Source organism: Bos grunniens, chromosome 4 (assembly GCF_055505025.1).
Source record: "Bos grunniens cultivar Pamir isolate PY7600 chromosome 4, Bosgru_T2T1.0, whole genome shotgun sequence".
Taxonomy (NCBI): Eukaryota; Metazoa; Chordata; class Mammalia; order Artiodactyla; family Bovidae; genus Bos; species Bos grunniens.
In genome coordinates, this window is record NC_141168.1 from 35419047 (window position 1) to 35442738 (window position 23692).

The 23692-nt window shown below is 35.8% G+C and overlaps 1 protein-coding gene and 1 long non-coding RNA gene across 7 annotated transcripts in view; both read right to left on the reverse strand.

The window, feature by feature from the left end:
- Positions 1-23692, reverse strand: part of KCND2 (potassium voltage-gated channel subfamily D member 2) — a 568410-nt gene that overhangs the window by 422838 nt on the left and 121880 nt on the right. The window lies entirely within an intron of this gene.
- LOC147373928 (uncharacterized) overlaps positions 1-23692 on the reverse strand; it is a 120498-nt gene that overhangs the window by 89482 nt on the left and 7324 nt on the right. The window contains exon 3 of one of the 5 annotated variants that reach the window (XR_015162220.1): positions 13071-13195. The exons of 2 other annotated variants lie outside the window; for them this stretch is intronic. This is a non-coding gene — a long non-coding RNA (uncharacterized LOC147373928). Of the gene's footprint in view, positions 1-13070; positions 13196-14124; positions 14690-18576; positions 18863-23692 lie in introns of those variants that run through there. 2 more of the 5 variants (XR_015162221.1, XR_015162218.1) reach the window with 2 other exon arrangements.

A 23692-nucleotide genomic window follows, 5' to 3' on the forward strand; every position in this document is an offset into this window, starting at 1 on the left:
TAACTGAGAAGCAGAATGCAATACAGATAGTCCCTGACTTATGATGGTTTAACTTGGAAATTTTCAACTTTATGATGGTGTGAAAGCAAGTAGGTAGAAACCATACTTCAAATTTTGAATTTTGATCTTTTCCCAGGCTAGCAATATGTGGTATGATACTCTCATGAGGCAAGGCAGCAACAGTGAGCTGCAGCTCCAAGTCAGCTAGGCAATCATAATGATAAACAACGGATGCACTCACAACCATTCTATATCCAGAAAACCATTCTGTTTTTCACATTCAGAACAGTATTCAATAAATTACATGAGATATTCAACACTCTATTATGAATCATCCTTTGTGTTAAATGATTTTGCCCAATTGTAGGCTATATAAATGTTCTGAGCACTTTCAAGGCAGGCTAGGCTAAGCTATGATGTTCAGGTTAGGTGTATTAAAATGCATTTTCTACTTATATTTTTCAACTTACAGTGAGTTTATTGAGTATTAACTCCAACATACTTGTACAACATACAAGTAGATTCCCAGGTGGCTCTGGTGGTAAAGTACCCGCCTGCCAATGTAGGAGACATAAGGGATGCATGAGGGTTCGATTCCTGGGTGGGGAAGATCCCCTAGAGGAAGGCATGGCAACCCACTGCAGTATTCTGCCTGGAGAATCCCCGTGGACAGATAAGTGTGGCAGCTACAGTCCACAGGGTTGCAAAGAGTCCAACACAACTGAAGCAACTTTCATTAGCATAATTCCAACATAAGTTGAAGAAGATCTGTATATACAAACTTTGTTACATTTAGCCTCATGTAATTTAATCTATTGGTAATGTAGATAGATCTAGTTTTACTAATACGGTTCAATTTACATATAAGCCAGCATATATGATGATCTGGAATATAAGATGAAAAGGTAAAATGCTGTCTTCTTAATAATTAAAGGTTATTTAATACTGCCAGAGAATGTCTCTTTAATTAAGCTTTGCGTTGTTAGTTTTTCTTCTGAGATGAGACATACGAGGGTAATATGGTACACACATCTGTGTGTATGTGTGTGTATGTACATATATTTATACATTTTCTATACCGACACATCAAATGTGGGACCAAAGGTTGCTTGTCTGTTTTTACATATTCAATGATGTTTTGCTAAAGTCAAGTCCTGTCCCTTATTTTGCCATCATATGTCAACAAATACATGATTTCTGACTAAACTTTAGAGCATTTAGTGCTTAATACATGAAACACTATTTGGTTTCATATATATACTTAATAGCCTCTAATAGTTTAAATAATCACTCTTTGATAATCAAAAAAGAAAAAAATTTAATATTTTCACATTTATCAAGTAAACTGTTCCAAAAAATAACCATAATGTGCTGAAAAGTTCTTTATTTATTCAGTAAGGAATAAATGTGAGTATAAAAGCAAACTTTGCATATTAGATCTGTTGGCTGACACAGAGTAACAAGATAAAAAGAAAATCTTGATAAAAAAACAAGGAAAAAAGGAAAAGAAAATGAAGTATAAGCTTTAAATAATGCATTAAGAATTCAAGGGAAAATGATTTTACTGAAAAAAAAAAGTGGTAGGATATTATTCAAAATAAATTTCAGGACAATTCTATGACATCTGAACCTTTACACCCTTAAAATATTTTCTTCAAGAGAAACAAAACCACATGTATGCCTTAGAATCACACAGGTCAGAGCCGTAAACTGAGATATGATTTCATGTAACTCTGCTCAAAGCAATGTGGGAGCCTGGATGGGAGGGGAGTCTGGGGGAGAACGGATGTATGTATATGCACGGCTAACTCCCTTCACTGTTTACCTTAAACCATCACAACACTGTTAATAGGCTATGCTCCAAAGTTCAAAAATTAAAAAAATACAAAACCTAGATGTGACTAATGGGCAAATAGGTAATGTCATTTGAGACGATGGCCATGGTGTGGCTGGCAAACACATCCATTGAGTGACTCTGCTAATATGAAAACTCTGAGTATGAGGGAAAAAAGAAAGATTATGTATAATATACACTATTTATTAAAACCAAATATTCTTGAGGAACATAGAAAGATGATCTAAAACATAACTCAAGAGTAATCCTTGGAATGCTTCCATAGGGGTTTTTTTAGTAATATCCCCAAAGTCTTAATACTACAATATACTTCAATTTGACTATTACTTAGCCACTACTTTCTGGTTACATGAAAGTCAGGATGAATGATAACTAGACTTACCGTGGTGATCATTTTGAAATGTACAGAAATTTCAAATCACTATGTTGTGTACAAAGAACTAACATAGTGTTGTAGGTCAATTATACTTCAAAAACAAATGAACACACAATCTCATAAAAAAGAGATCAAATTTGTAGTTATCGGAGGCCAGTGTGAGGGGAATGGGAGTGGGGAGAGTGGATGAAGGTAGTTGAAAGGTACAAACTTCCATTTATAAGATAAATAAGTACCAGAGCTGTAATACACAACAGTGATAAATAGTAATACAATGAACACTGCTGTAAGTTATACTATATGAAAATTGAGAATAAATCCTAAAAGTTCTCATCACAAGGAGATAGGTTTTTCTTTCTTTGATTTTATATCTATATGAGATGGTGAATGTTCATGAATCATATAATCACTTCATGATATTTGTAAGTTAAATCATATACACTTTAAACTTATGAAATGAAGTGAAGTGAAAGTCGCTCAGTCGTGGCCAACTCTTTGGGACCCCATGGACTATACAGTCCATGGAGTTCTCCAGGCCAGGATACTGGAGTGGGTAGCCTTTCCCTTCTCTAGGGGATCTTCCCAACCCAGAGATCGAACCCAGGTATCCTGCATTGCAGGCGGATTCTTTACCAGTTGAGTCACAAGGGAAGCCCAAGAATACTGGAGTGGGTAACCTATCCCTTCTCCAGCAGATTGTCCCAACCCAGGAATAAAACCGGGGTCTCTTGCATCTCAGGTGGATTCTTTACCAACTGAGCTATGAGGGACGCCCCATTTAAATTTATACTGTATGTCCATTATATCTCATATGAAATACTATATGTCCATTATATCTCAATAAAAGTAGAAGAAAAAAAGAAAGGATGACAAAATATACTCATGGAAAGATACTCATGTATATCTGCATATTAATTTTAGTCATTAACTCAGAGTAGCAAAAAGTAATGTTTATAGGAATAATAGAGCAGATATTTCTGTTCCACAGTGAAATTTCAACAACATGTGGCAGTTAGACTTTAAAAAATTACCAAGTTATTACATTTGTATTTGAATTCTATTAGTGGTAAACATTGTTATTTCATTTGGGACAAAAAAATGCGTTATAAATATTCTAAAATAGATAGAATGCTTTTCTATGCTTGCAGTCTTCCAGTAGCTTAACAAATTTACCATGTTTTTGTACCCAGCATGGAAATTTAGCTATATAAAATTTTAATTTGTGCTCTTAAATGACCTAATCAATATTTAACCAATTAGGGTCTTGGACTCATATTCAGATAATGAGATTATCTGGGGAAAGTAATATTGGATATTTTTAGATCTTAAAATATTTCCCTATTTTCTTAAATTAAAATAGAAAGAAAAAAAACTTTATCCTAGTTGGAATATGCTTCATAATTAGCTATACATATTCTTCAAACTACTTAAGGAAAAATGAAATGTGTTCAGCATGACAAAGTTGATTGGATTCTAGGCAAACTATAAAGTCAAGTAAGTAAATCACATAAAACCACTGACTATAGTCTTATTTCTATAAGTATTAAACTTATGCATTAGACTTTTATCATTGTTTAGTTTTAGGGAAACCAAACAAGAAAGTACTAATTTCTTCTTTTTTCTTCCTTAAAATTTTATGGCATAGTCATATTTACATATAATTTTTTAACATACCTAAGAATTCTTTCTACCAGAAAGAAAATTTCAATCTAATCAAACCTTACAATTATACATCATAGAAACCATTTACTCATAATTTTGCCGTGACCACCTTCAGGGGATCATCCTGACCCAGGGATTGAACATATGTCTCTTAGGTCTCCTGCATTGGCAGGATTGTTCTTTACCACTAGCGTCACCTGGGAAGCCCAATTCTTGCCTATATTTCTGGCTAATATTTGGGAGGATCTTATTTCTGAGGACAATTGAATCTTCCTCAGATATATCTGAAATTATAAACATTTCTAAGTATTATTCCATCATCACTAATTTACTACTTACTTTTCCATCTAACACTTAAAAAAAGGCTTTCTTTTATCCCTCCCATTATATCAAATTAAAATGATAATAAAGAATTTGGCAGAATGTAGCCACAAATAAATCTGACACGTTTTATTTTCATTGTGTATCATATTATTAACAATGAAACTTGAAATCATTTCCCATGAGCAAAAACCAATTATAGTATATAATTACCTTCAAGAAATAAGAATTGTATTATGTGTAATATTTTGTTACCTGATTTCTTTAGCAATATATTCTGGGAATTTTTCATATCTTCAAACTTTCTTTAACACCTTTAAATCTTTGGTGCTTTTGAGAATTCCTTGAGAAATCATTTTGCAATTTAATCCATTTAATTAAACCACTATTGTTGGTAAATCAGTGCTTTTGAGATAACTGCATCTAAAACTGGAGAAGGCAATGGCACCTCACTCCAGTACTCTTGCCTGGAAAATCCCATGGACAGAGGAGCCTGGTAGGCTGCAGTCCATGGGGTCGATAGGAGTTGGACACGACTGAACGACTTCACTTTCACTTTTCACTTTCATGCATTGGAAAAGGAAATGGCAGCCCACTCCAGTGTTCTTGCCTGGAGAATCCCAGGGATGGGGGAGCCTGGAGGGCTGCCGTCTATGGGGTCGCACAGAGTCGGACACGACTGAAGCGACTTAGCAGCAGCAGCATCTAAAACAGTTTTAATAATGTATATTTCCTTCTCCAAACAATGTATATACACATATATAAATCTGCAAATCTGGTTATATGTTGTAGGCCACAATGCTGTCTCAGTTTAGATTTGGGGAATGGACTTATACTATTTTTCTTTATCAGCTTTTTATATATACCGTGGCCATGATTCATCTCTAAAGTAGTCAGTGCCAATATAAAACTGGGCATTTTCTTTACAAAAATATTTAGTGTAATATCAGTAGTAAGTCTGTAGCTCTAAAATCCTGTGTTATACTCTTCAGCTTTTTTTTTTAATTATTTCCCAAAGTTATATGACTAAGGAATCTGTGCTGCACCAGAAGCCACGCCAGGCCTTAAGCTTTCAGGCACCAATTTATCATCCCCACATTCCCCTGACCTAAAGATCCTCTACTCACCTTAGAACAAATACAGTACTTTATAAATGAGTAGAGGAAAGACATATACGAATAACAAAGACAGCACTGTCCCACAATACACAGATTAGTCACATGATTACATGTGACTTACTGGTCCTGTTTATAGTACTGTATATGATGATGTTGGTAAAGCAATTCTAGTAAGGATTTTATAATATTCCCATATAAAATAGTTATGACCACTGATGTCCTTTTCTGTGTGCAATAATTATTTCTAAAAGCTATCTACAATTTGAACTGGCATTATGATGTTTGCCATCTTGTTCTTTTCTCATAAATTCATATTTTCACATAGTAAACACATTTATTGCAGTTATCCTATATCATATTTCCTTCAGAAAGTAAGATATATGTCAGGGTAGTATACATTATGTTCTGGGAACAAACAAACCCCGCCCCCACCAAAGCTCAGTATCATAACATCATAATTAGTGTCAATGAAAAATTTACATTTGATTGATATAGACTTGATGTCTGCAATACTCTAGGACTACTGTGCCTGTGACACATGAGGTCAACTTGACTTTGTGCATCCCCCATTTGGACAAGAGGCTCGGCTAGTAGTGTTTTCTGCCCCTGCCCACACATCACACATATTTCCCCCAATTACATTTTATTGGGCAGAATATCATATAATCTAACTCAAGACATTTGGAAAGTTCACTTTCATGTGTACTCAACAAGGAGGAATAAGAAACAAATCTTTTAGAAAGACTTCTAGGCCAAGACAGTAATGGATTATGTGTCCAGGTATTTTAAGGATGATTTCAAGAAAGGCCAATTTAAAATTTCTTTGGAAGTCACCCAAAGACTTTTGAATATATTTTATTTCATTGAAATAAACAATATTTAACATATCATTTTTGAAAGCAGTATAGTCAATTGGCAAGGAAGCTAGGGTCATGAAACTTAAGCTAAAATTGATCAATTGTGACTTTATAGTATGACACCTTATCTAATTTTTCTGTGCCACTATTTCATCAACAAAATAAGAGTAATAATAATAATTCAGCAATCATTTTTATTTCCCTGACACAGGTTATTATATATGGGTGAAGGACTTCTTCCATGGCTGCATGCCAAAAACCAAAATATTATCAGTGGCATTTTCAAACTCAATTACATTACTGACATTGGAAATTCCATGGTTCATAGAAAATACACTGTCTTGCTTTCCTTGACTATGCTATATGTCAGAATCATCTTTCTTCCCCCATTCTTAGGAAAGAGTTAACCTTGAAGAAAAAGCACACTAAACCTTTCTTATATCAAAAATATGCATGGGTAGAGATCTACCTCCTTTTAAATAACTATTAAAATTTCCTGGCCTTATTTCCGTTTTATTATATTTGCAGTAACAAATGAGTTCTCCTCTTAAACACGGATATAAATTTCCTGCTTAGATTACAGAAGATATGAGCCATTTGCTACTGAGAAAAGCAATATTACAACTAAGATTTTATCATTCTTGTAATGATTCTTAGAATAGTTCTAGTATATGACATTACATATTCTTTATGAAATAAGAGTCAAACAACAAAAAAAAGCAAAATATTCAAGGAAACTTTCTATATTTCGTGTCACATTTTTTAGATGTTTGCGTTTTTGAACTATTACTTAATAGTGAGCTCTTACAGTTATGTGAAAGCAGATTATACCAAAAGATTTATAGGGTTAGGTAATGCAGTAAAAAAATCAAATTTCTATAAACCTGCTTTGCATGTAGTTTTTTCCTAATAAAAACATCTATTATTTCAAGCAACTTTTACAGTTAATGCAAGACTTATACAATTATTATACTGCATCATATTGTACTCAGTTAAGTTACTGTATTTACTTAAAAGGGCTTCCCTGGGGGCTCAGACGGTAAATAATCCATCTGCAATATAGGAGACCCAGGTTCAATCTCTGGGTCAGGAAGATATCCTGGAGAAGGGAATAGATACCCATTCCAGTGTTCTTCCTGGGAAAATCCCATGAACAGAGCAGCCTGGCGTTCACAGGGTCACAAAGAGTCAGACATGACTGAGTGACTAACTCTCTCTCTTTCTCTCTCTCTCTCTCTCTCTCTCTCACACACACACACACACATACACTTACTTAAGATCTATATTTGTGACAATAGAGGGCCACTAAAGAAATTTCTGATATAGATGTACCATTTATTGAGATACCTTAATTAAAAGGCAGTTTATTCCTAATTCCCACAAAATATTCCATGGGGAAAAAACTTTCATTTCAGCTGGTATTAGTTTAATCAAAGGAGATATACAAACTTGTGATTGCTGGTTTAAAGTTTCTATTCCTAATATCTTTGTCAAAATTCATACTTATTGAAAAAAAGCAATATAATATGTGTTTTTTTATGTATTTCTGCACTTTTAACTAGCCTTCTTTTTATTCCTAAAAATGGAAATCATGGCATGTAGTAATCATAAGATATATTTTTAACTATTGCATATATAAATGCTTTTAAAGTCTTATTTTAAAATTCAAGTTATATATATATATATATACACACACATATATATACACACAGATACAGACTATATTAGATGTTTCTTATATTCACTCATTTACTAAGTAATTATCTAGTACTTTCTATGCATCATTCTCTTTCTTCTAAAAGTATACAGTCTGGTTGGGAAAAGGGTAAGCAAAAAATAAAAGAAAAATGAACCAATAATAACAGCTCTAGAGGGGGTGACATTTCATATGTAGGGTAGCATATGGAGAGGGACACCTAAGCTGTCTGACTGCATTACAGAAGGCAAACTGAGGACACCACACCTTTTGAGATAAAATGGAAAGGATATACAGAGGTTTTCTAGGTGGACAGATCAGGTAAGATCATTCCAGACAGGATAGTATAGGCAAAGCCATGGAAATATAATAGAATACTATAAAGTCCTAAAATATGTGCCATTTAAAAAATAATACAAAACAAATATACTGGCCCCCACTCACAAATAGAAATAAGACAGGGAGTTTAAGAATCTTAGTGGCAAGCCTGAATATAAACTTATGTTTGACCCCTTAATACACTGCCTTGACCGTATACATTCCTTCCTTTATTAAGGTCAGAGAGTAGGGAATGCCAGGTATACAAAATTGGTATTTTTAAAAACTGTCATGTCTAGGAAAACTACTAACATATTGCTCACTGATTTTGGAAATTAAAGAGGATAAAGAGCTAGTCAAGGGATGGGAAAAATCAAACTTTACCAATCCTAACATAAACCCCTCCTGGCTTTATAATTTTGAGTCCATCAACCTGCAGTTGTTTGCCTTCTCTGGATGTACTTTCTATGCACCAAATTAAGGAATGAACTGTAACATTCTATGACAAATACTTCATCTACATATAATTTGCTTTAAAAATTAAACCTATACCCCATATTTCTCTGATCCTTCTAAAACCTCTCAGGGGGAATTAAGTTAAGATGATTACTTTCAGATTTAGGAGGACAAAGTTAACTTTTACAGAAGGTAAGTGATCTGTCTAAAAACACAGCTGATGTATGACCTGAGCTAGAATTTGAACCCAAGTTTTCAGAGTTCAGTTTCCTGAATACAACATCTGATGTTAGCCAAAAAATCTAACTCTAATTTGAAAACATCCTCACTTCAACTTAAGTCAAAATATTAAGAGACACTGTGAATAGAAGCTGCTAAGTCGCTTCAGTCGTGTCCGACTTCTGTGCAACCCCATAGATGGCAGCCCTCCAGGCTCCCCCGTCCCTGGGATTCTCCAGGCAAGAACACTGGAGTGGGCTGCCATTTCCTTCTCCAATGCATGAAAGTGAAAAGTGAAAGTGAAGTCGTTCAGTCCTGTCAGACTCTTAGTGACCCTATGGACTGCAGCCTACCAGGCTCCTCCATCCATGGGATTTTCCAGGCAAGAGTACTGGAGTGGGGTGCCATTGCCTTCTCCAGTGAATAGAAGACATACACTAAAAAGCCCATCTCCTGTGTGAGAGAGAATACCTGAGCTATAGTTTCTACCCATACTACCAGAAAAGCTGGACAAAAATAAAAAATTTAGTAAGTCATCAAAGTCATTTAAAAGGAACAATAAACATGTACAAATCTCTTAAAAACTTAGTATTGGTGAATTTTTTAATGCTGTCATTTTAGCATCCAGTTAAGCTAAAACTGATAGAGACCAATATTTTTCATGATTCTTGAAAGGCAGACAGAATTAGCTAATGAACTGATATAAATGGTGTCAATAGGCTCAAACTCAATATTTCAGAGTTCCTGATATTTCTGATCTAGTGATTCTAATAGAATGCATATATCAATATATATATAAATTATAACAACTTGTTTTATATTTATATCCCTGTTATAAATTATTTTGTATTTAACTATGTTTATTTTTATATAAAATAAGAGAAATATTTAAAAATAACAATAGGGAGATGACAATTATCATTCAGTGACTATAAATGAGGTTTTTCAATAACATACTCTCTTAATAAGGCAAAGAAAATCTGGCATTTCCTCAAAAGCTGATAAAAGATTTTTGCAAGGATTATTTATTTATAACTGGGTTCTTAGCTCACACGTTGTGTGACCTTCCCCCTACTCAACAGCCTTTTTTGATACTTGAAATTCATCTAAAATTAATGGAATTTCAAAAGGAGGCAATGGAATATATATAAAAGTCACTGAAAATATTGCTTGATACTGTAAAAGATAGTTTCTTATTTGAGAGACAAGAAAGGCATATCAAATGATGTAATTCGACATATAGTCATATATACCAAGGGTATGGCAGTGTGTATGCTTGGTTGAGACTGATTAAAAGGTAGAAAAAACAAAGTATGTTTTAAGGCAAATATTCACATTTAAGTAAGAAATATTTGCTAAAACAATTAATATTCCTCATAGGATTATTTTTCCCTTAAAGCCCTATATAACTTAGTTTGATTAAATATAACTTGGTTACTTTTTTTAGGTCATGCCAGCCTTTGTTGGGGGCAGAAAGGGGTTATTTTGTAATGTTGAAAAATAAGTTCATGATTGTTGCAACAACCACACAGACTTAATTCATTTATAAACTTGAGCTTCATCAGGAAAACTCTATGATAACTGGCTTTTCAAATGCCAGAGAATGGTTCATTAATTTTAACTGTAATATTATGATGACAATTTATGTAATAGAGTGGAGAACTATATCTTTTTATCTACATAAAAATAATGCAGTCTCTGATGAATTCAGGATTTCCGACAGTTATCAAGCCTTGGTATAAATTCATGTACCATATTGAAAAGGCATATTTCCATTGCTCTGGTACATTTAAACTGACAAGGAATAGAACTGAACAATGAGTCTTTCTTCTAAAAAGACTTTGCATGGTATGTGATAAGCAATGTGCCACACAGCTTTTACATATAGGAGACAGAAGGAATCTGAATTGCCAAGGATATTCTGGTTAGAAGTGGTATGGACAGAAGTCCTCAATTAATAATTCTTACTTAGATGCTATTGTTAATAGTGTTTGGTGAAGAAAATATAGCTGTTTTACTTATTCCTTCAAAAATGTATGTTCCACTGGAAACAAAGAGTATTTACACAAATCATAAATACTATAGTCTAAGAGACTTTCAAGATTTTAATTCAGAGTTTGTGGAATACTCATCAAACAACTAAATAAAAAATGAAAACAAAACCAAACCATGTGTCGTGCATCTAATAGGTTCCCAGCCCTCTGCCAACGTCAGATGTGAGGCAAGTGACTGCTCATCTGAATAAGCTTAGTTTCTGATGTGAGAAATGATTAAAAGGCAGGGATACGTTTCTTTTTCAGAAAGGTGCAAGGTCTTCAAATCCTGAAAAGAGCTAGTACTTTGGCCTGAATAGATAAGGATTGGTGAAGATCATCAGAACAAATACAGTGGAGGGAAGAATTGGCTCCTAGATCCTCATGCTGTATTCTAGGACCCCAGAGATACCAAAATTCATGGATGCTCCACTCCCTGATATAAAGTGGCACAGTACAGCTGGCCCTACTTATATGTGGGTTTCACGTTTGGGGATATAGAAGACAGACTCAACTAGCAGACTTTTATCTTAAAGGACTGTTAAAATACAGTAGGGTAGTTGAAGGGGGAGATGTTCATCCAGACAAAAGAAACACAAAGTCTAATGGTATGGAAATGCCAAAGGGCAAAGTGCTTTTAGGAGAAGTGCTTTAGTAATTCAGAAGATGTGTTACAGGCCTTGAGGATGAAAGAAAAGCAGAGGCTATATAAGAAAGAACACAGGTTGCCCATTACACAGTCTAAATTCTATCTGAAAAGCAATGTGTGATCTTTAAAGAAAGTCTCTTAATTAAGATCAAAGTATATATTAAGAAGCTTAACTTCTTGGCAATTTGGAAGATGAAATTGACACAGGGCAGAGAGAGAACTATATGGAGGAACTTGCAGTAATTCAACTAAGGAACATCTTAAAACAGTAATAGGGGATATAATTAATTATCTTAACCTTTAGTCTAAATCTGCCTTCTTTCTCAACCCACACACTAAACTGTACACACACTAAACTATATTGTATGAGGAAGTAAACCAGGTCATAACCAAATCAGAATCATAAAATGCTCATTTACAGTACAACATCTTTGGTCACAAATACTTTACCTTTTAGTTCCCTCTAAAATTTTGTTTAAATATTTGTTACCTGAATAAACTAAGGAGTACCCACTGAAGTAATAATAAACACATATACAGGTCAAACAACTATATATTGATGAAGAATTGCTAAAAATTACATTTAATAAAAAAAAATGTAATCCCAGGCTAAAACAGACAGGCTTCTCCTCCAGGATAGATGGAAAAAGGAAAGAAAAAAACCTACTCAAAAAGGCAATTGTAGACAATTTTTAAAAATACTTTCAATCTGCTCTTTCAACAAAACTATGCTAATTATGAAAACTTTTTTAACCACAAATAAGCTAGTAGTAGAATGAACTATTTCAACTGTTGTATATTTCTGGCCTTATTACACTAGTCAGAAAATTTAGAACTATAGAATATAAAATCACTGTCTATATTTCATTTTCATGAGATTTCAAATCTCTCTGAAAATTTCATAATTGAGGCAGAGAAACTACAGAATTGTTTAATTTGAATGGCACTGCCTTAATTCTTCAATGTTGTGAAAACTGTTAAGTCATTCAGTTGTGTCCGACTCTTTATGACCCGATGGACTGTAGCTCACCAGGCTCCTCTGTCCATGGAATTCTCTAGGCAAGAATACTGGAGTGGATTGCCATTCCCTTCTCCAGGGGATCCTCCTGCCCCAGGGATTGACCCCCCTGGGTCTCCCACACTGCAGATAGATTCTTTACCATCTGAGCCACCAGCAAATTCTTCAATAGTGAACAGGAAAACTTGTCATCAAATTTTCCATGGTATTTTTCTGAGCTGAAACTTGATACTGAAGGGCAGCAGAATTTGTTACCTCAAAATATATCTCTTTGGCATAGGGATCATCTTGAGCTGGTCATTTATTTTTTAAGAAAGAGAAGACACAGGATACCAAGTAAAAGTTACCCTTTTGCAAAAGACATTTACATTTATAAGGGAAAGTTCCATGTGTAAAGGTGTCTTCCCTTCTAGACCAGAAGATGAAGATGGCTGAATCTCCAGAAACTCTTATCAATGGAGAAGGTATAGACTTAAATCTAAATAACAATCATACCTTTGTTTACTGTGCTACCGCCTGAAAACCTCCCATAACTGGCTCTCTGCCCCACAACATCCTCTCTTGTCTTTAGTTGGAGAAGGTATTTTAGAGCTGAGGGTGTGGTCTCAGCCAAGAACCTAGAAGAGTAGAGAGATAATTATTTTCCTTCCCAACAATACCCACACAAATAAATGTTTAAAGAAAAAGTCAGTAAAATAAGTTTTGTTAACATATAGGATTTTAAATTTTGTGTATTACTGAATCTATCAATAGATGTAAAGTTTAAAATTAAGAAGGTATTGCTGGCTCAGTTGGTAAAGCGTCTGCCTACAATGTGGGAGACTCAGGTTCAATCCCTGGTTTGGGAAGATCCCCCTGGAGAAGGAAATGGCAACCCACTCCAGTATTCTTGCCTGGAAAATCCCATGGACGGAGGAGCCTGGTAGGCTACAATCCATGGGGTTGCAAAAAGTTGGACACGACTGAGCGACTTCACTTTCACTTAAATATTTAAAGCTTGAAGTGTTTATACTCATGAACATTTCTTCCCAGTGTGGAGATAGCTCTTGATGAAACCCAGAAACTGTGAAAGGTCCCTCCTTACAGTAGCACCAACAGGCCTAAAGAACAATTAAGTGCATTATGACTTTCAAAAATGAAGAAGCAAGTGAAAGCTAAGTCAATTATAAGGAGGTGGTAAAGAGCTTTTACATTTCATTATGAATCACTTCTTATAGAAGAATCTCCTGCTTTCTAACTTGAGATGATACATGTACACTGGTTATTCTGGATTGAAATGTGCCGATTAACACCAGTCAGAAATGAGACCAGGGCCTAGGTGTGAGTTCTGTTCTCCACCTAGCAAAAGGATCAGATCATTGTATTTTTCTACCTTCTTTATAGGAGAAAAAGGAAGTAAAGTAAATCAATGTTATATTTTAAAAAACCTAGTATGAGATAAGAGGAAGGCAAAAATAAGATGAAAAACTCCCAGGGTAGAAACAACCTCTATAAAAATCGAGTAAATTACTGCCTGAATTTAATAATTAACTAGGGGAAGGAAAGAAGTGCCAGAGCACTGGCAACTAATTTGAAAATTCCAACAGGACTCAGGCACAAGTCACTGAAAGGTATCAATTTTTTCAGAGAATATTCTAGTGAAGTCACAGGATCCCTGAGGGGAAATGAAGCTAAGGGCACCTAACTAGAGTAAAACTTTATAAAGGGAATTCAATTGACAGACTTCTAACTTGTGTCCCAGAAGTCCAAGTTCATAAAGGCTTAAAGCTGAAAGGCTGGTGGCAGCTATTCCATTTTGGAGACTGAGCAGAGGGCTTTGATTCCAGGGTATTTGACAGTGCCAAACTTAGCAGTCCTGTTCTTCTATGGAAAAGGACACCTATCACAAAAGAAGTTTATCAGTAAAAGAAAAAGATAAATTCCCACTCAAAGTTTGGACTATTTGGGCAAAAGTTCTAGAATTAAAATTTTAAAAAAGGAAAAGAAATGAGGGGTGTTACAAAATGGGTTTACAGCTCCATAAGTGAGTTTTTTGTTTGTAAAAAGTGGAAGATCATTCCAAATGTTGTGCCTTTTTCTCCTGGATCTACAAACTAGGAGGATATTTTCATCTGAAAAAATAAAAGAAAGAAAGAGAAACAATGTAGTTCATATACATATATATACACATATACATAGGTATATAGAAGTCAATTATTTTACAAAAAGGAATTCAGATGTTTAAATATTAACCTTTATTCATTGCATTGTAGAATAGTAAATAGTGATATTAAATTTTCAAAGTAACTGTTCATGAGAAAACTCCAAATTTTCCACTATTCAGATCAATTTGATTTATAGCAATTCTAGATTCATAAGAAATGAGAGGATAGGGAGCATGATGTTTGAAGAAAAATTAGTAGAATATTTAAACACTGGAGAATCTTTAGCAAAACAATTAATTCAAGAAATAAACAGGGTAAATTACTCTCTTAAAAATATCTTAAAATTATCCTAACTCTCAAGAAAATTCCTATCACACAGCTTATAACTGATATCTAAAATAATACCAGAGACTCAGAAAGGACAAAACGAAACTAACCGACAAAAAAACACATGTTCTCTGATATATAGAACACATTTTTTATGACATTCTAGAGTGGCTACGTCCCCTTGAGCAGTCCCATTCCTAAGAAAGACCTTCTAGTGCACAGTTCAACTTTGTGGAGGAAAATCAATCGTATAGATCCATTCATGATTTCCTGGAGAGGCCATCTGCACGTCCTCTTTGGAAAAAATGTCTGTTCAGTTCTCCTTCTCATTTTTTAATTGTATTGTTTGCTTGATGTTGAGTTGTATGTTCAATATCACTAACTATCAGGGAAATGAAAATCAAAACCACAATGAGATATCACCTCACACCTGTCAGAATGGTGATCACCGAAAGGAACACAGATGACAAATGTTGAGGAGGATGAGAAAATGGAACCCTCTTCCCCTGTTGGTGAGAATGTAAACTGGAGCAGCCTCCGTGGAAAATGGTGCGGAAGTTTCTCAGAAAAACTAAAACCAGAACTCCCATATGACCCGGCAATTCTACGCCTTGGTATACACCCAAAAATACCAAAAACATGAATTCTAAAAGATACATGCAGCCCGACATACATAACAGCACTATCGGCAATTGCCAAGATAGGGAGACAACCTAAGTGTCCATCAACACATGAGTGAATAAAGAAGATGTGGCATATCTATATATATAGATAGATAGATATGCATTTTTCCATTTGCAGCAATGTGGATAGACTTGAAAGGCATTATACTAAGTGTAGCGACAGAGAAAGACAAACACCATAATCACTTACATGTGGAATCTAAAAAATACTACAAACTAGTGAATAAACCAAAGAGAGAAGCAGACTCACAGATACAGAGAGCAAACTAGTGGTTACAAGTGAAGAGAAGGAAGGCAGGAGGGGCAGCACAGGGACAGGGTAAACAGGTGTATTATAAAATTATATGAAATCCATGTATGAAATTTTTGAAAATTGTAAAGTACCACAGAAGTTAAAGAATCTTGCATTCTATAAAAAAAATCTTAGAAAGATTCTATGAAGTGAAGCATCAAAAGCAAAAATTAAATTATTAGAACCATTGGCATATCACTTGCTTTTAGGACAACCTTGATCAAATAAAGTCACCTGGCTTCAAGTTAGTCATTTCATTCATTCATTCACTTCTTCATTTCATGAATTCTGACTGACTACCAAGGCTTTGTTTTTAGGAGCAAACATTTCATGGAAGAAATGTGCAAATTGATACATTATGATACTACATGTATCTTCTAATGAAAGCAGAAGATAAGATAGTGAATAAAAGTTTATTTTAGGTCCAACTAATTCTCTCCCTTCATGAGATATATACAGCTGGATGCAACTCAGATTACCTGTCTCCCAACCTTTTAGAGTATGCTATTTTTATTTTCCTTAGAAGAAACTGATTTCATGGAATCTTACAATCCACTTGCTGAGAAAAATCCAGAAGAACACGTCTCCCATCCTTTCCCCCACTGAGCCCTGATCAGGAAAACTTCCGCTCTTCTTCACAATGGTTTTCTGCCTAGGCACTGATTTAAATAGACTAAGAGATCTCCTAACCCAAGGAATCCATTAGTTGTGCTGTGTACTACTTTATATATAGGTTGGTCCAGCCTTAGAAAATGCCAGCAGGTTAGCAGCTACAAAGTATGTAAGCATGATTCAAATAAGTCAGTGCCACTGTGGTAGATTACAATCTCCTCACTATTTCTTGTCACATTCTATGGGACCTGTTCCTGTGGGATGTGTATATAGCACAGCTCTGTTGAGCTCAGGAGTGGTGATGTGACTTGCAATGGCCAATGAAAGGTGGGCAGAGGCCATGTGTGTCTGTTACCTAACAGACTTAAGAGGCAGCCTATGGCCTGGCATATTCTCTTTGCCATTATTTATAACACAGACATGTCCCAAATGAGGGCTGTTCCTTATCGTTCCTTAGAATGATAATAGTAAGGAGTAAAACTGCTGCAGGCTCTTGAGACTTATAACACCAGACTTGTCCCCACAACACAGACATAAGATATTACTATCTTTAGTAATATAATTACTCCTCTTCAGCCCTGTCAATACTTCTCAGCTTTGTAATTTTTTCCTTGTAAAGAAGCAAAATAAGATTCATTCTTTTTTTGTGTGTGCTTTTTTTTTCTTTTTAATTTTATTTTTAAACTTTACAAATTGTATTAGTTTTGCCAAATATCAAAATGAATCTGCCACACGTACACGTGTTCCCCATCCTGAACCCTCAATAAGATTCATTCTACACTCAGAGCTATTCATTGTTTTTGTTCAGTTCCTAAGTTGTGTCCAACTCTTTGCAACCCCACAGACTGCATCACTTCAATCTCCTCTGTCCTCCACTGTCTGCTGCTGCTGCTGCTGCTAAGTCGCATCAGTAATGTCCGACTCTGTGCGACCCCATAGACGGCATCCCACCAGGCTCCCCTGTCCCTGGGATTCTCCAGGCAAGAACACTGGAGTGGGTTGCCATTTCCTACTCCAATGCATGAAAGTGAAAGTGAAGTCGCTCAGTCATGTCCAACTCTTAGCGACCCCATGGACTGCAGCCTTCCAGGCTCCTCTTTCCATGGGATTTTCCAGGCAAGAGTACTGGAGTGGATTGCCATTGCCCTCTCCACTACTGTCTCCTAGAGTTTGCTTAAATTCATGTCCATTGAGTCGATGAGGCCATCTAACCATCTTGTCCTCTGCCATCCCTTTCTCCCTCTGCTTCAATCTTTCCGGCATTAGGGTCTTTTCCCTGATGAGTCACCTCTTCGCATCAGGTGGCCTAAGTATTGGAACTTCAGCTTCAGCAACAGTCTTTCCAATGAATATTCAAAGTTGCCTTCCTTTTGGATCAGCTAGCTTGATGTCTTTGCTGTCCCAGGGACTCTCAAGAGTCTTCTCCAGCCACAATTTGAAAGCATTCATTTACCTTTTCCTATTTGGGGCTTCTCCTATAAATAATCTTTGCATCAACACATAAGAAGGTCAGGTTATGAGCAAGGCATTCTGTAATGCTGGATTTAAATTCAACTTCGTCCCTTTTTGGCTCTGTGATCTTGGGTAAGGAACTTAATTTTCTATGCCTCACATTCTTTTCTATAAAATGAGAATAACAGTTTACACCCAAAAGAGAGTTGTGAAAATTTATGGCATTTGCACATGTAAAACAGAGGAAGTATCTGACATAGAGCAATGCTTTGTATATTAATATTTACTATGACTATAGCTATTACTATTATTATTTGCTATCAATATTATTTACCAAGATATCTGTGGTTTTCACAGGTAAAACATATAAGTGTGCATCTTTTTGAACTCAATTCTAATCAAGTAGAAATTCCTCTTGACTCAATTTCTGGACAGTATCCACAATCCAAATAAATCAGATGACATCACTCTGTGCTCAAAACGTGGCAGTAGCTTCTCATTTTTCTCAGAGCTCCTCTCATGACCAATTATGCCCAGGATCTGCACAGGTCCACAACCCTCTGGCCCCTGTCTAATCTCATCTCCTGAGACCACTCCCTGGTTTACTCTACTATAGCCAGACTGTCTTCTGCTGCTCCTTAAACACTCCAGGAAAAGCTTTTGCTCTTGAGTCTTTGTTCCAGCTTCTCTCTCTGCCTGGAATGTTCTTCCTCAAAAGTATTCTCACTGCTAAGGTCGTCACTTCCTTCAAGTCTTTGTCCAAAGGTCACCTGCCTAATAAGGCAAACAGATCATCCGTTTTAAAATGCAACTCTCTGTTCCATCCCCACATGCACTTGGCACTCATGACTCCACTTACTCGCCTGCATCTTCTTTTTTATTATTGCCACAGCACTTATCGCCTTCTAACACACCATGTAATTTGCTTATGATGCACGATTAATATTCATGTATTTTATCTTCCATAAAAATGTAAGTTTCATGAGGGTAGGGTCCTTTGTTTTGTTCACTGATTCCAAGCAATTCCAATAGTGACTGGCACGGTAAATGCTTGTTACGTTTGTTACTCATTCAGTCATGTCCAACTCTTTGTGACCCTATGGACTGGAGCCCACCAGGCTTCTCTGTTCATGGGACTCTCCAGGCAAGAATACTGGAATGGGTTGCCATTTCCTTCTCCAGGGGATCTTCCCGACCTAGAGATAGCACCTGGGTCTCCTGCATTGCAGGCAGGTTCTTTATCATCTGAGCCACTAGGGAAGCCCAGAATAGGCAGTAAATAAATATTGTTAGCTGAATGAAACAACATCAAAATGAGCATAATGTGAAACCTTCCTTTTTATAAACAAAATCTTTATTTAGCAGTTAACTATGCCATCATGGAAAGTAAACTTTTTAAGAAACTGTGCCTACAAAAAGGTAAATAAAGGCCAAATGATGAGGTAGAGACAGAATAAGGATTTCATATACATGCAGATTTTACATTTAGATTGAGAAAGGTCAGTTATTTCAGGCTAATAAGAAAATCATGCTCTCAGAAGCCCTGAGACTGGAGCACTGTTTAGATCTCTACTTTAATATTTAATTTCATACATTTCCTGAAGGAAACTGATTAATAATTGCAACCAGTGAAGCATATACTTTAAAAGATTGACCCCCGCAAGCTGTTGTGTTTTGAAGATTAAAATAGTGCCTTTTTTCTTATAAAACAAGTCACTGGTGTGACATCTTTCTAACTTCACAGAGCTGAAAATAAACTGAAGCAAAATATGAGATAACTAATTAGCCACATGCTTTGCAAGTTGTTTGTGGATTTTTTCTTTTTTTGAAGCAACAACAAAGCGGGTTGGTGCACATTTGGATAGTTTGAACTGATCCTAATGAAATATTAACTTGAAGTTATATTTTTCAAAATTCCTTTCTGCTTTAACCAATTTACCTCAACCTCCAAAGTACTGTTGACTCTCAAGCTCTAGCTCAAGTACATGGATCAAAGAAGGAGCAAAAATAATAAAACCAGCACCAAATACGGCCTCTGCTGCAGTGCCTGTCAACATACTTAAGTGTGTCCAGTCAGGAACTCCAGTTTTATTGGGAAATGAGCAGCTGTAGGTTGTCCTCAGTGTAACCTTTTAAGGACAATGAATAACTGAAATCTGATGAAGTAAAAATATTTGAGGCTTCCCTGGTGGCTCAGTGGTAAAGGACACGTGCCTGCTAATGCAGGAGTATTGTGTTTGATCCCTGGGCTGAGAAGATCCCCTGGAGAAGGAAATGGCAACCCACTCTTGTATTCTTGCCTAGAGAATCCCATGGACAGAGGAGCCTGGCAGGCTGTAGTTCAGGGAGTTGCAAAAGACTGACACAACTTAGCAACTAAATAACAACAAAAATATTTCAGGAGAAACTTAGTGGTTCAATTTCTCTGCAATGCCTTCTTTAATTTAGTTCTGTCCTTCATCTTCTAGGAAAGTATTCTCTGTCTCCATTATAGTTTTCTCCCCTTTCAGGTTTCAATGGAAATTAATAATTACATCTAAGAGATCTGACTTGCAGTCAAATTTCCTATAAACACCTTCATATTACTAACAAAACAAAAGTGATAAAGGAGAATTAGTAAAAATGATTGCTTTTGAAAATTCAAATGGAGTGCATAGAGATTTTATATACTTTGGGATAAATTTGTACATTTTATTAGAAATAAAAATGCTATCAAATATTCCTAAGTTACAATCAGAATTCCTCTAGTAGACAAAATTAACCTTTAGAATAACAAAGATAATTGGTCATTTTCACATTTACTGAGAAGCACTTTAAGTAGACTTTTAAAATTTACATCAAGGATACATGATTCGGTTTCTTTCAGTGTAGTTAACTAGGCTTCCACATAAAAAAATACTTAAACTGTCAAACAATACCTTGATACCCAATGAAGTTTCATTAAAAATAAAAATTCTTTACCCTATTTTCAACTAACAATTAGCAGTTTCACCACTAACAATGAAAAATAATCTCTGGATCTGCAAGAAGAACCTGAAGAGTAATATAATCAAATTATTAAAGGTTAAGAAATCTTTAACCTTTACATTCTGGAGATTTCTTGCACTGGGGCCAGTGAAAGGCAAAAGCTAAAGCTGAAATGCTTTGGATCAAATGAACCTGGACATAGTACTACAATCCAAGCCCAATCACGGCGGGAGATGAGCAGTGTGTTCAGACATTTGGATGTGACACGCCTGGTTATGGCTTGCCCAGCTGAATTAGTATCAGATAAAACAACTATCCCAGGTCTTTTTACATTCTGGCAACAAAGATCCCAAAGGAACTTCAACCTTTAAAGCAGGTATTTGTCAGGATTGATGGGACCCTTCCCTGGTCACCTTGACAGGACAATGAAAGAGAAAGATTTAGCTGTTAACAGCTGTGTCCTCGTTGCTATGTGTTCCTTTGAAAATTATTATGAAAATAATTGATCACTATTTTCTGAAATGAACTGACCCTTACAAGCTGAGTCTCTGGGCTTTCTTCGGAAAAACAAACCCATAGCTATTTAGTAATCAGAATGACACTTCTAAAATTTTGCAAGGTCTCTCCCCACGCTCCGCTTTTTAAAAAATGCTTTAAACCACTGAATAGACATTCTCATTGCAAGGAAGGTCTGTTTGAATCACCTGTGGGGCTTTTAAAAATTATTCATGTCCTGAAATTCCCCATCGAGGTACTTCCTTAACACTGACTTTAGAACAATTATTAAAACTTCAGGATCCTCGTGATGAGATACTGCAGTAATGCTAATATCATCAGGAAAAAGAAACACCATTTCCAAAATTATCTCCCAGCTCTACCCCAGAGAAGAAGCTATTCAGACCCCCTTTATCTTTTTTTTTCAAAGAAAACAGAAGAGTAGCCATTATATTCTGTCAGAATAGAACAGGAAAGCCCCAGCTGCCTTGAGCCCTTTGGTTCACCTCATGAATCTGCTTTTCTAAAAACCACAGGAAACAAGTCTGGCAGAATGACATCAGGCACACCAGGGTACGAATCCTAAATTCTGCTATTTATGCTTTGACCTTAAATATATCCCTTTACTTCCATGGATCCCAGATAGCAAAAATACAATAACCACCATGTATGAAACAGTACTTATAAACTATATATCATAATATGAAATATTATAAACAGACGTATTATAAACACAAAATATATACTTGCCACATAACACGCATTCAATAGCTGTTAACCTATCTTCCCCTAGAAACCGAAATCATGCCTTGAGGTTATATACCAGTTTGAATTCTTTTTTTAGTTTTTTTTTTTTTTAAACTGGCTGCACCACTTAGCATGCAGAATCTTAGTTCCCTGATCAGGGATCGAACCCATGCCCCCTGCATTGGAAGCACTAAATCTTAACCACTGGACCACCAGGGAAGTCCTCCGCATTTTGAATTCTTAAAGTGCTTTCCTGTGTATTGTCTCATTCACTTCTTAGGATAAAGAAAGAAAGAAGGAAAAAAGGGAAGGAGGGAGAGATGAGTGAGGCTAACAACTATTATTCCACTTAATTGAACAGAAGACGAAACAGACAAAAAAGTTGATAAACTACCCAAGGTCACTCCTATTTAAATTAGTACAAAGTGCTATGTTTTATTTTTTCAACTATATTTACAAGGTTTCTTTAACTTGGTCTTTTTTTATTGGAGCAAAATATGCATAGCATAAAATTTACGAGTTTGAGCAAGCTTCGGGAGTTGGTGATAGACAGGAAAGCCTGGTGTGCTGTTGTCCATGGGGTCGCAAAGAGTCAGACACGACTGAGCGACTGAACTGAACTGAACCATGTTTAAGTGTACAGTTCAATGGCATTTTAAGAACATCCACAGTGTTGTGCAATTACCACCACCATCACCGGAACTTTTTTCATCCTTCCAGCTGACAGGGTTTGGTATTAACCCTGGCTCCAGAGAGTCCCATGATATTCCTGTGTCTCCATTTCCTTCTTCTGCACAGTGGTCTTGCTATCAGATGCCCTCTCCACTTGGGCAGTTTTTCTGCTGCTCTTTTTTGTTATTTTCTGGTTTAATTCTCTACTTCACTCTTCTGGGCTGTGCTCTGCTAAGCCATTTATACAGCACCACATACATTTCTCCCAAAGGTTCTATACAGCAGTTATTATCACCCACTCTTTCTAAATGAGGGAGTAGCAACACAGACATAACATACCCAAGGTCATAGTAATTTCAGAGCCAGGATTTGATTCTGGACTCTCTGATTGTACCCACTTCATCTAGTTCGGAATGTCATACAAAATTTAGTACAGCCAGCCCTGACTATTACATTAGTGTCTGCTCCAGAAGGTTTCTAGAATCTTCATGGATTTGGGAATGTATTCTATGAACCATCTTCCACTAGAATCCTCAACTGGAGACTTTAGCCAAAAATAATTTTCTTGAAAATGGCTTAATTACATGCCCTAGATAAACTGCTAATGGAATTTATCAAACTGCTAAATTAAGCTTTTCATCTAATTACACATCTACTAGAAAAGTGTGAGCCTGGCTTTGGCCATGGCTCCAGGAAGAGAGATGGCAAATCTTCCCTAGCCAG